This window comes from Stigmatopora nigra, chromosome 20 (genome assembly GCF_051989575.1).
Source record: "Stigmatopora nigra isolate UIUO_SnigA chromosome 20, RoL_Snig_1.1, whole genome shotgun sequence".
NCBI lineage: Eukaryota > Metazoa > Chordata > Actinopteri > Syngnathiformes > Syngnathidae > Stigmatopora > Stigmatopora nigra.
This window is the reverse complement of record NC_135527.1, coordinates 6,476,631-6,486,155: the sequence shown is the minus strand read 5'-3', so window position 1 is coordinate 6,486,155 and position 9,525 is coordinate 6,476,631. Positions and strand designations below refer to the sequence as shown.

The 9,525-nt window shown below is 43.1% G+C and overlaps 3 long non-coding RNA genes across 6 annotated transcripts in view; 2 read left to right on the top strand and 1 right to left on the bottom strand.

The window, feature by feature from the left end:
- Positions 1–5,007, top strand: part of LOC144213767 (uncharacterized) — a 37,846-nt gene extending 32,839 nt beyond the window's left edge. The window contains exons 2-4 of the long non-coding RNA XR_013330113.1: positions 4,522–4,550; positions 4,612–4,806; positions 4,880–5,007. This is a non-coding gene — a long non-coding RNA (uncharacterized LOC144213767). The remainder of the gene's footprint in view (positions 1–4,521; positions 4,551–4,611; positions 4,807–4,879) is intronic.
- The window catches only part of LOC144213763 (uncharacterized), a 42,462-nt gene extending 33,154 nt beyond the window's left edge, over positions 1–9,308 (bottom strand). Inside the window, exons 1-8 of one of the 4 annotated variants that reach the window (XR_013330109.1) lie at positions 9,063–9,308; positions 7,057–7,124; positions 6,420–6,507; positions 5,441–5,536; positions 5,014–5,178; positions 4,866–4,944; positions 4,575–4,652; positions 4,114–4,446 (exon numbers count right to left, since the gene is read on the bottom strand). This is a non-coding gene — a long non-coding RNA (uncharacterized LOC144213763). Of the gene's footprint in view, positions 1–4,113; positions 4,447–4,574; positions 4,945–5,013; positions 5,179–5,440; positions 5,537–6,419; positions 6,508–7,056; positions 7,125–9,062 lie in introns of those variants that run through there. The other 3 variants (XR_013330108.1, XR_013330107.1, XR_013330106.1) reach the window with 3 other exon arrangements.
- Positions 2,550–3,042, top strand: LOC144213864 (uncharacterized). Its single transcript, XR_013330147.1, has 2 exons — positions 2,550–2,696; positions 2,787–3,042. It is a non-coding gene; the product is annotated as an uncharacterized LOC144213864 (long non-coding RNA).
- Positions 9,309–9,525: the final 217 nt, after the last annotated feature.

Sequence of the window (9,525 nt, the reverse complement as noted above, 5' to 3'; positions counted from 1 at the left end):
GCCACCTTGGCTGGATTTCCGACGAAATTTCTCCCGTAGAAGTCCTAAATAATACCCAAAACACTTAGCGCAATTCGATGCAAGCGAAGTCTATGAATGTATACTACAGTGATGCACTGGTAACAAGGAGTTGGTTGGAAAAGAAATTGCAGAGTGTAATGCTTAAAAGTGTCACAAGATGGCAGCCGAACAAGACATGTCCAGTCAGGCACACTCATGGGACAATATGTGAGAGGAGTCCAAGTATACTACATTAATGTATACTAAGAAACAGCATACTTGGTTGGTTGGAAAAGTCATTGCAAATTGCAATGCCCGAAAACCGCCACAAGATGGCAGAAAGTTAGAACATGTCTATTCAGGCACATTCAGGACAATATGTGAGTCCAGGTATTTTACATAAGTACGTAGTTGGTTGGAAAAGACATTGCCAAGTGCAATGCCCAAAAACCGCCACAGGAGGGCATTAGGTTTAACATGTCTTGTGGAGAATAAAATAGCATGTCTGCATACATGCATACAGTCACAACACAAATTCAAGGAATTAAGAATTGTTATGGTTTGATACTTTATTGGAGAGGGCTCAAGATGAATATTGCACATCATTTATATAAGCAAGATGAGGCTGATGCTGGGGAGCACATTGAAAATAAAGTTCGACCAAATACACAAGTGCCTTGTCTGTCTGCTTTTGTCATGAAATAAACACAAAATAAAGTTGGTGGTCATAACATGGCAAGTGGAAATCAGCCGTCTGCCTGCAGGAACAAGTCCAGTCTGCACCAAGAGAGGAACAAGCATTAAAGCTGCACCTGGCTGTGAATAAATGGATAAAAGTACAATGACATGAGAACGCGTTCGATCGACCGAACGAACAGTTGACGCATTAACAGTGACGCTAATATGAAGCGGATGAGTCCACTCACCTCATCTGGCCATGATTCTGACACGCTTAACAGTCGCACCTTCGTATCTTGTTTCTATTGACCGCATAGTACGCTTAAAAAGACTACATTTACATAAAATTATGCCCAGGAGACGAATTGTTTTGAACGGCTGCTGGTTACCACGACTTCCGCATTGGAGGCTCTTCTTCTTTCAATAAGAGCGCTTAGCAAACAACCGTTGCGACTACGCTGCCCTCGTGTGGACCGGAGATGTAATGACGGCACTGGTTCTCATAAACGACCATGAATGAATCGACTTTCTGTCTTAGGATGTTTTTTAAACAGCACAATGCACCTCTATCGGTGTCAAAGTGGAGGTCCGGGGGCCAAATGTGGCCCGCCTCATCATTTTGTGCGGTCCGAGAAAGTTAACCGTCAGGATATTTTAAAAGGCACAAGTACCACTATTGGTGTCAAAGTGGAGGTCCGGGGGCCAAATGTGGCCCGCCGCATCATTTTGTGCGGTCCGAGAAAGTTAACCATCAGGATAATTTAAAAGGCACAATGCACCTCAATTGGTGTCAAAGTGGAGGTCCGGGGGCCAAATGTGGCCCGCCGCATCATTTTGTGCGGTCCGAGAAACTTAACCGTCAGGATATTTTAAAAGGCACAATGCACCTCTATTGGTGTCAAAGTGGAGGCCCGGGGGCCAAATGTGGCCCGCCGCACAAAATGATGCAGTGGGCCTCCATTTTGACACCAATAGAGGTGCATTGTGCTGTTTAAAAAAACATCTTTCTCGGACCGCACAAAATGATGCGGCGGGCCAAATTTGTCCCCCGGGCCTCCACTTTGACACCAATAGAGGTGCATTGTGCTGTTTTAAAAAAACATCTTTCTCGGACCGCACAAAATGATGCGGCGGGCCACATTTGGCCCCCGGACCTCCACTTTGACACCAATAGAGGTGCATTGTGCCTTTTAAATTATCCTGACGGTTAACTTTCTCGGACCGCACAAAATGATGCGGCGGGCCACATTTGGCCCCCGGACCTCCACTTTGACACCAATAGAGGTGCATTGTGCCATTTAAAATATCCTGACCTTTAACTTTCTCGGACCGCACAAAATGATGCGGCGGGCCACATTTGGCCCCCGGACCTCCACTTTGACACCAATAGAGGTGCATTGTGCTGTTTAAAAAAAACATCTTTCTTGGACCGCACAAAATGATGCGGCGGGCCAGATTTGGCCCCTGGGCCTCCACTTTGACACCAATAGCGGTACTTGTGCCTTTTAAAATATCCTCATGGTTTACTTTCTCGGACCGCACAAAATGATGCGGCGGGCCAGATTTGGCCCCCGGGCCCCCACTTTGACACCAATAGCGGTACTTGTGCCTTTTTAAATATCCTCATGGTTTACTTTCTCGGACCGCACAAAATGATGCGGCGGGCCAGATTTGGCCCCCGGGCCTCCACTTTGACACCGATAGAGGTGCATTGTCCTGTTTAAAAAACATCCTAAAACAGAAAGTCGCTTCATGGTCGTTTATGAGAAACATTGCCGTCATTACATCTCCGGTCCACACGAGGGCATCGTAGTCCCAACGCCTGTTTGCAAAGCGCTCATATGTAAAGAAGAAGAGCCTCCGATGCGGAAGTCGAGGAAACCAGCAGCCGATCAAAACAATTCGTCTCCTGAGCATAATTTTAGATAACTGTTGTCTTTTTAAGCGTACTATGCGATCAATAGAAACAAGATACGAAGGTACGACTGTTGAGCGTGTCAGAATCATGGCCAGATGAGGTGAGTGGACTCATCCGCCTCATATTATCGTCATTGTTAATGCGTCAACTGCGTTCTCATATCATTGTTCTTTTATCCATTTATTCACAGCCAGGTGCAGCTTTAATGCTTGTTCCCTTCTTGGTGCAGACTGGACTTGTTCCTGCAGGCAGAAGGCTGACTTCCACTTGCCATCCTATGACCACCAACTTTGTTTTGTGTTTATTTCATGACAAAAGCAGACAAGGCACTTGTGTATTTGGTCGAACTTTATTTTCAATGTGCTCCCCAGCGTCAGCTTCATCTTCCTCATACATGATGTGCAATATTCATCTTGAGCCCTCTCCAATAAAGTAACAAACCATAACATTTCCTAATCCCTTGATTTTGTGTTGTGACTGTATGCATGTATGAATACATGTTATGTTATTCTCGACAAGGCATGTTACACCTGATGCCTTCCTGTGGCGGTTTTTGGGCATTGCACTTTGCAATGGCTTTTCCAACCAACTACGTACTTATGTAGAATACCTGGACTCACATGTTGTCCTGAATGTGCCTGAATTGACAGGTTCTAACTTTCTGCCTTCTTGTGGTGGTTTTCAGGCACTGCACTTTGCAATTACTTTTCCAACCAACTAAGTATGCTGTTTCCTAGTATACACCAATGTAGTACATACCTGGACTCCTCTCACATTTGGTCCCATGAGTGTGCCTGAATGGACATGTGGTGTTTTGCTGACATCTCGTGGCAGTTTTATGCATTACACTCTGCAATTTCTTTTCCAACCAACTCCTTGTTACCGGTGCATCACTGTAGTATACATTCATAGACTTCGCTTGCATCGAATTGCGCTAAGTGTTTTGGGTATTATTTAGGACTTCTACGGGAGAAATTTCGGCGGAAATCCAGCCAAGGTGGCGAATGGCATAAGTCATTGCCTGCGATGCAGGCGACCCGGGTTCGATTCCCACTCTCAGCTGCATTCACGAATTAAATGCTAGAGTGGTAAAGGCAAGAGTGAGGATCGAACCCGAGTCTAAAGTATTCGCAGTCAGTGTCTTTAACCATTAGACCACCAAAGCTTTGACAATTAAAAAATTGGAAGTCATATTTACCCTTTTTTTTGACAGTCTACCGAATGTGAGTGACTAAGAATAGGACATATACACTATGAGATTGTTTTACGTCATCTGCTCATTAGTCTCATGAGTAGAGCATAAGACTTTGGCTTGGGAGACCCGGGTACGAGTCCCGGCGGTTCGCTTTTCAATTTGAAGGACACATTCAAAATATTTTTTAAACTTTTATTTTTTTGCGCAATTACGTCACTTCCGAAAAACTATTTAAACAGGAAGCATTTTTGCAGGCGGTCTTTTTCATTTAATGAATGCTGCACGTCGCTCCACACTGGAAAGCCGAAGTAAGTATTCCCAAGTCTTTTCACTTTTTATTTGAGACTAATGTACATTTCTCTTGTTTCAACAGCTCACAAATGTGGAAAAACAAGCAAGTAAGTACTTTAAATATTGCAAATCAACCTCGAAAATACTTAATGGTCTACTTTCTTCCCACAGGCTGCAGTTGGTAAGTACTTTAAATATTCCAAATCAAGGTCAAAAATACTTAATGGATCTTGTTTCTTCCTTCACAGGCTGCAGTCGGTAAGTATTCTGCCAAATGGTCCACTTTGCATGAACAATGGCTGTTAACCATACTGTTTGACTCTTTCTCCTTTTCTTTTGCAGGCCACTCCCAAGATGTCCGACCCTGCAGGTAAGCACAGGTGAAACGAGCAAACAATTGGTCGACGTGCTTATCTAACTGTCTGTTAATCTGTTCCAGAAGCTGAATGTAGAGTAACAAAGTTTGAGGTAAGAACGCCTGAGATAACTTACCATGTCCAATTTTGACTTCTATCTTTGATTCTTGCAGTCGGATTTCATCCACGACGTCTTCCAGTAGGTTAGTGCACACTGCAACACAAAATGGTGGACGTGAACACTGTCCAACTTTGACGTTATTACGCCACACTTCTGAACTGCTGACTAATTTCCCCGTGTCCACCGGAGGGCGCTGCAGCTCAAGATGACTGAAGGAGATTTTTTAAAGCTTGATTGTACTGCAAAGGTGAGTAAATGTACACCAATTTTAGACGGTAAACACAACTGAATTAAATGCTCACCCACTTTCTTGTTTGCAGACTCATTCCGGTGAAGTCGCCATTTTGGAGACCTACCTTGACCCCGCCCCAACAAGTGCCTGCACCTGTGAGACAACGAGCTGATTATCTTCAATGCTGTATTCCAGAAATAAAATAAAAGGACAATGTTTTGCCTCCGTGTGAACTCTTTCGTGACAATTGTCTAGATTGCAATGTAGTTCTTCCACAGTCGTCCAATTAAAGTCCAGATGCTGCCCTCCAGCTCAAGAACATGTGACATCTCATCAAATGAAGTTCTTCCACAGCTGAAGTCCACTTCTTCCACAGTTGCTGCCTTCCTGCCCCAAGTCAAGTACAAGTGACATCGCATCATTTTAAGGTAAGTGTTATTGCCATTTGCACATTTCTTTGAATGCACTTAACTTGCTCGTCTGCCCTTTTTACTTGCTCTACTACACTTCTTACCCTACTGCACTATTTTACTTGCTTGTCTGCACTATTTTACTTACTTTACTGCACTCAACTTGCACTTAACTTACTTGTCTGCACTCGTGTTGCACTTGACTTACTTGGTTTGCACTCGACTTGTACTTAACTTACTTATTTTTGTCTTCAGGTCTCCACACTCTGTTGCAGTCCGACTCCTACTACTGGTTGAAAGGAGTACTTCAAGACATCATCCTTTGGACTTTTACTCTGAAAGAAAAATAAATAAAGTTGAACAAAAAACAAACTTATTTCTCCTAACTTTTTATTATTATTATTAATATTTTACTGATTTTATTTTATTTTTTATTTTTTTATTTTTATTTTGGAAGGTGTGGCTATGCAAATGACTAGCCAGGTATTGGTGAACAAATTAAATTAAGTTCACTGATTGGTTTAAAATAAGGAAGTGAATATTTTATGCTGCCAATTGATTGGTTCTGTGGGAGGGGGTTGTCCATTCACTGATTGGTGTAGAATCAGGAAGTGAAAGGCGAATACTGCTACCTGATTGGTTCTCTGGGAAGGGGCGTCTATTCACTGATTGGTTTAGAATCAGGAAGTGGGGAGGTGAATACTGCCATCTGATTGGTTCTTTCGGAATGGGTGGGCTTTATTCCAGGGGGGCTGGCTTTGTAGCGGGAGGCGGGGTTTCGGTCCAAAAAACGCCGTTTTTTGGGAAAAGGGGGCGTTTCTGGCCAAATGCCGGGCTGTGATTGGCTGTCCCGGTGGGCGAGGCCAGGGCGGGGCTAAATCCAAATTTGCATAGATTTGAATAGAGGGGAGGTGGCTGAATCCAATTTTTAAGGCCTCTGATTGGTTGGCCGAGTCGTGACACGTCTCGTCGCCAGGAAGATTTTCTGCTTTTCTAAGGCCGCTTTTCCAGAGAGCTCTTTTCAGTGACCGTTTTAGGCCCCAAAAAGACACTTTTTGAAGGAAAAACCCTATTTTTGACTTAGTAGGGATGCATTTAGCAATAAAAGACAAAGACTGATTCCATTTCAACAATGTATTGTTAGCAAAAAATGGCTTTTTTGACATTCTGACAGCATCAGATGCCACGGCAGAAGCTGAAACGGGAGACGTCACATACCCAGCCAGGTCGCGCCAGTGTCCAAAAGCCATCGGCTGCAGCGCGGGCCCATCCGTAGGTGCCGTGCACGTCCAAAACGTCCCCGATACTGTCAAGAAGACGAGAACGAGAGCAGTCAGTGACTATTCCGGCATTCATACCACAATAGAGACACATAATTAGTCTACTGATAATGATAAGTAACCTTAAATAAGATGATGCGAGCGCAAAAATAGCATTAGCATCATGAACAAATAATAAACCTACCTATATTTACATGTAACTATACATGAGATGATACTAGAGCAAAAATACCATTAGCATCTTGAACTCTTATGCACTTAACGAGAGCAGTCAGTGACGATTCTAGCATTTATATGACATTACAGTCATATAATTAGCCTAGCGATATTTATATGTAACCTTACATGCGATGATGCCTGAAAATAGCATTAGCATCTTGAACTGTAAGACCTACAATTACATGTATACGCTAAACATACATTATTATTTTTAGCTCTACAAAAGAAGTTCTTGCTTTACACAGGTGGTCAAAGAAATGTCATTCTAATTCAAGCTATTCAATTACTCGCATGATGAATTAATCATCCAAAAAAATTGTTCAATACAAATATACATAGAATGAAGCATTTCCTACCCTTGTCTGCACTTGTGTCACGCAGGTTAATGGCCGTGGAAGCAACTCCATCTTCCGGGCCTCCGCTCCTGTAAACAAAAAGACATTTTTTTTGTTAGCACTAATGCACTTGGACTCATATTGGATGTTTTAAACACAACGGCCATTATATTAGAAAAATCCGGGGGTCAATGGGGGTTATTCTGCTACACAATGACATTTGTCTAGCTACTAAGAGAGACTATGACCAAATAAACTATAGCTTGAGGGCGTACACAATGTTTTGACCTTTTGGGACACTTCATTGGGTACACTTAGAGGTGGTGAGGGGCTGACTTCAGCTACATGTGAGGTCTGCTATACTGCTATGATGCACTATGACCACCTAAACTAGGTCGAGAGGGTGTACCGAATATTTGGCCCTTTGCGGCCATTTCATTAGGAACAGCTGGAGGTCAATTGGGGGCTTCAGGGGGTTCTCCTACACAATGACATTTGTCTAGCTACTTACTATAAGAGATTATGACCACATAAACTATATCTTGGGGGTGTACCTAATATTTTAGCCATTTGTGACACTTCATTAGGTACAGTCAGGGGTGGTGGGGGGCCGACTTCAGCGACTAATGAGGTCTGACATTCTGCTATGATACAGTATGACCACAAAAAGTGGGTCGAGGGTGTACCTAATATTTTGACCAGCTAGGACATTTCATTAGGTACCCTGCCTGGGTTGGGGGGGACAGTCAGGTAACTTGGGGGCTCTACTACCCATTCCTGAAGATGATCTACTGACCACAATAGAGCAAAATACACAATTGGTATGATGCATCTAAAATTTTGGATGCATATTAGGTACTATTAGGGGTTTTGGGGGCCAAAGGTCGAAGGAGGTAACCACTCCACTTAGTCATAATCAATGAAATCTGTCTACTCAAGTCAACTGACTATGAACAAAACACTAAAATCTCACAAAATATTAACAACAATAGGAAAAAGTATAGAAAAGGGTCAATATGGGCAATTTGGACACATATCGATCAACTTGGCACATCATTGTACATCCCAATCACTTATTTAACCTTTGAAGGGCAAGAAAAGAGGAGAATGTTACCCAGTGGGTGGAGCTAAGGAAGATCATCATCATATTGTCAGTTTAAATTTTCCTATTTTCAGGCTTGGAATGCATGGCAAGTGACTACCAAGAGTATTGGGAAGACATTTGGACTCTGATCCGAGCAGTTTGGCTTCATTTCATGCACTTTTTTGTTGGTCACGCCCCTTCGGCATGAAATGAGGCAAAACGTCGACTCAAACCCTGGCAATCCCCTTGCCTCCCAAGCCTTCCAAGAGTCGGTGGGTGGAGTTTAGCCAGACGCACCCAGCGGGCCACCCCAAAACGCGCCCTCGACCCAACTGCGCATGCCCATAAAATCTGAACACATCCCACCTACAAAACAACACTCCCCTCCAAGTGTCAAAACACGCCCTCGGCCCCACTGCGCATGCCCATGAAATCTGCACACATCCCACCCACAAAACGACACTCCTCCAAGTGTCAAAACACGCCCCCGGCCCCACTGCGCATGCCCATAAAATCTGAACACATCCCACCCACAAAACGACACTCCTCCAAGTGTCAAAACACGCCCTCTGCCCCACTGCGCATGCTCATGAAATCTGCACACATCCCACCCACAAAACAATTATTGTTAAAAATAGTAAATCTGACAATTTCATCAAATGTCAACATTGTTCAATGCATTATTTTCAGTCAGGCTTGTCCTCATGCTAGATCTTTTAAAATCATGAACATTTACAAATTATTTCTTCAAAAAGAAAGGTCCAATATCTGAGCCATGTTGTAATTAATTGGGGAAATGGTTCATTAAATTGTGGAGGTTGACAAAATATTTTGATCTGATCTGGCTTATGAGGATCAAGCTAAACAGAAAAGAAGTGCACGTTTTACTAATAGAGATAGTCATCAAGAGACGCTTGGAGTAGAAAATTGCAACATTTCTTACCTTATTCGTGACTTTCGTTGTGCAGCCTGCAGCGAGTGCAAAAAAATCAGCCGAAAAACCTCCAAAAAACTCTTTTCTTGCAGACTTCTGTTCGTGTAATCTATCAAACGTGACTCGGTTGTCTTTACTGTAAATTCCCCATTTAGATCGTGCTATAAAACGTCTAAAAACAGTAAACAAACAAAAGAAAGCACGACAAACAAATTCGTCTCTAGCTTCCTTGTTCCGCTTCCAGTTCCACTTCCGGGTCGCTGTTGTCAGTGGCAACGTAAATTTCCCTCTGACATCATCAGAGGAGAGCCCAGAATAACGCGCATGCGCAACCGCTATATTACGTACAAACAAAGCGCCAATAACAAATGTAAATAGTTCCTGCTTGTACTTTGTTTTCCCGATTTCACTTCCAAATAAATCAACGATTAACGGTTCATTGCTTGTCAAATTATTTAGACGCAAAATGTGT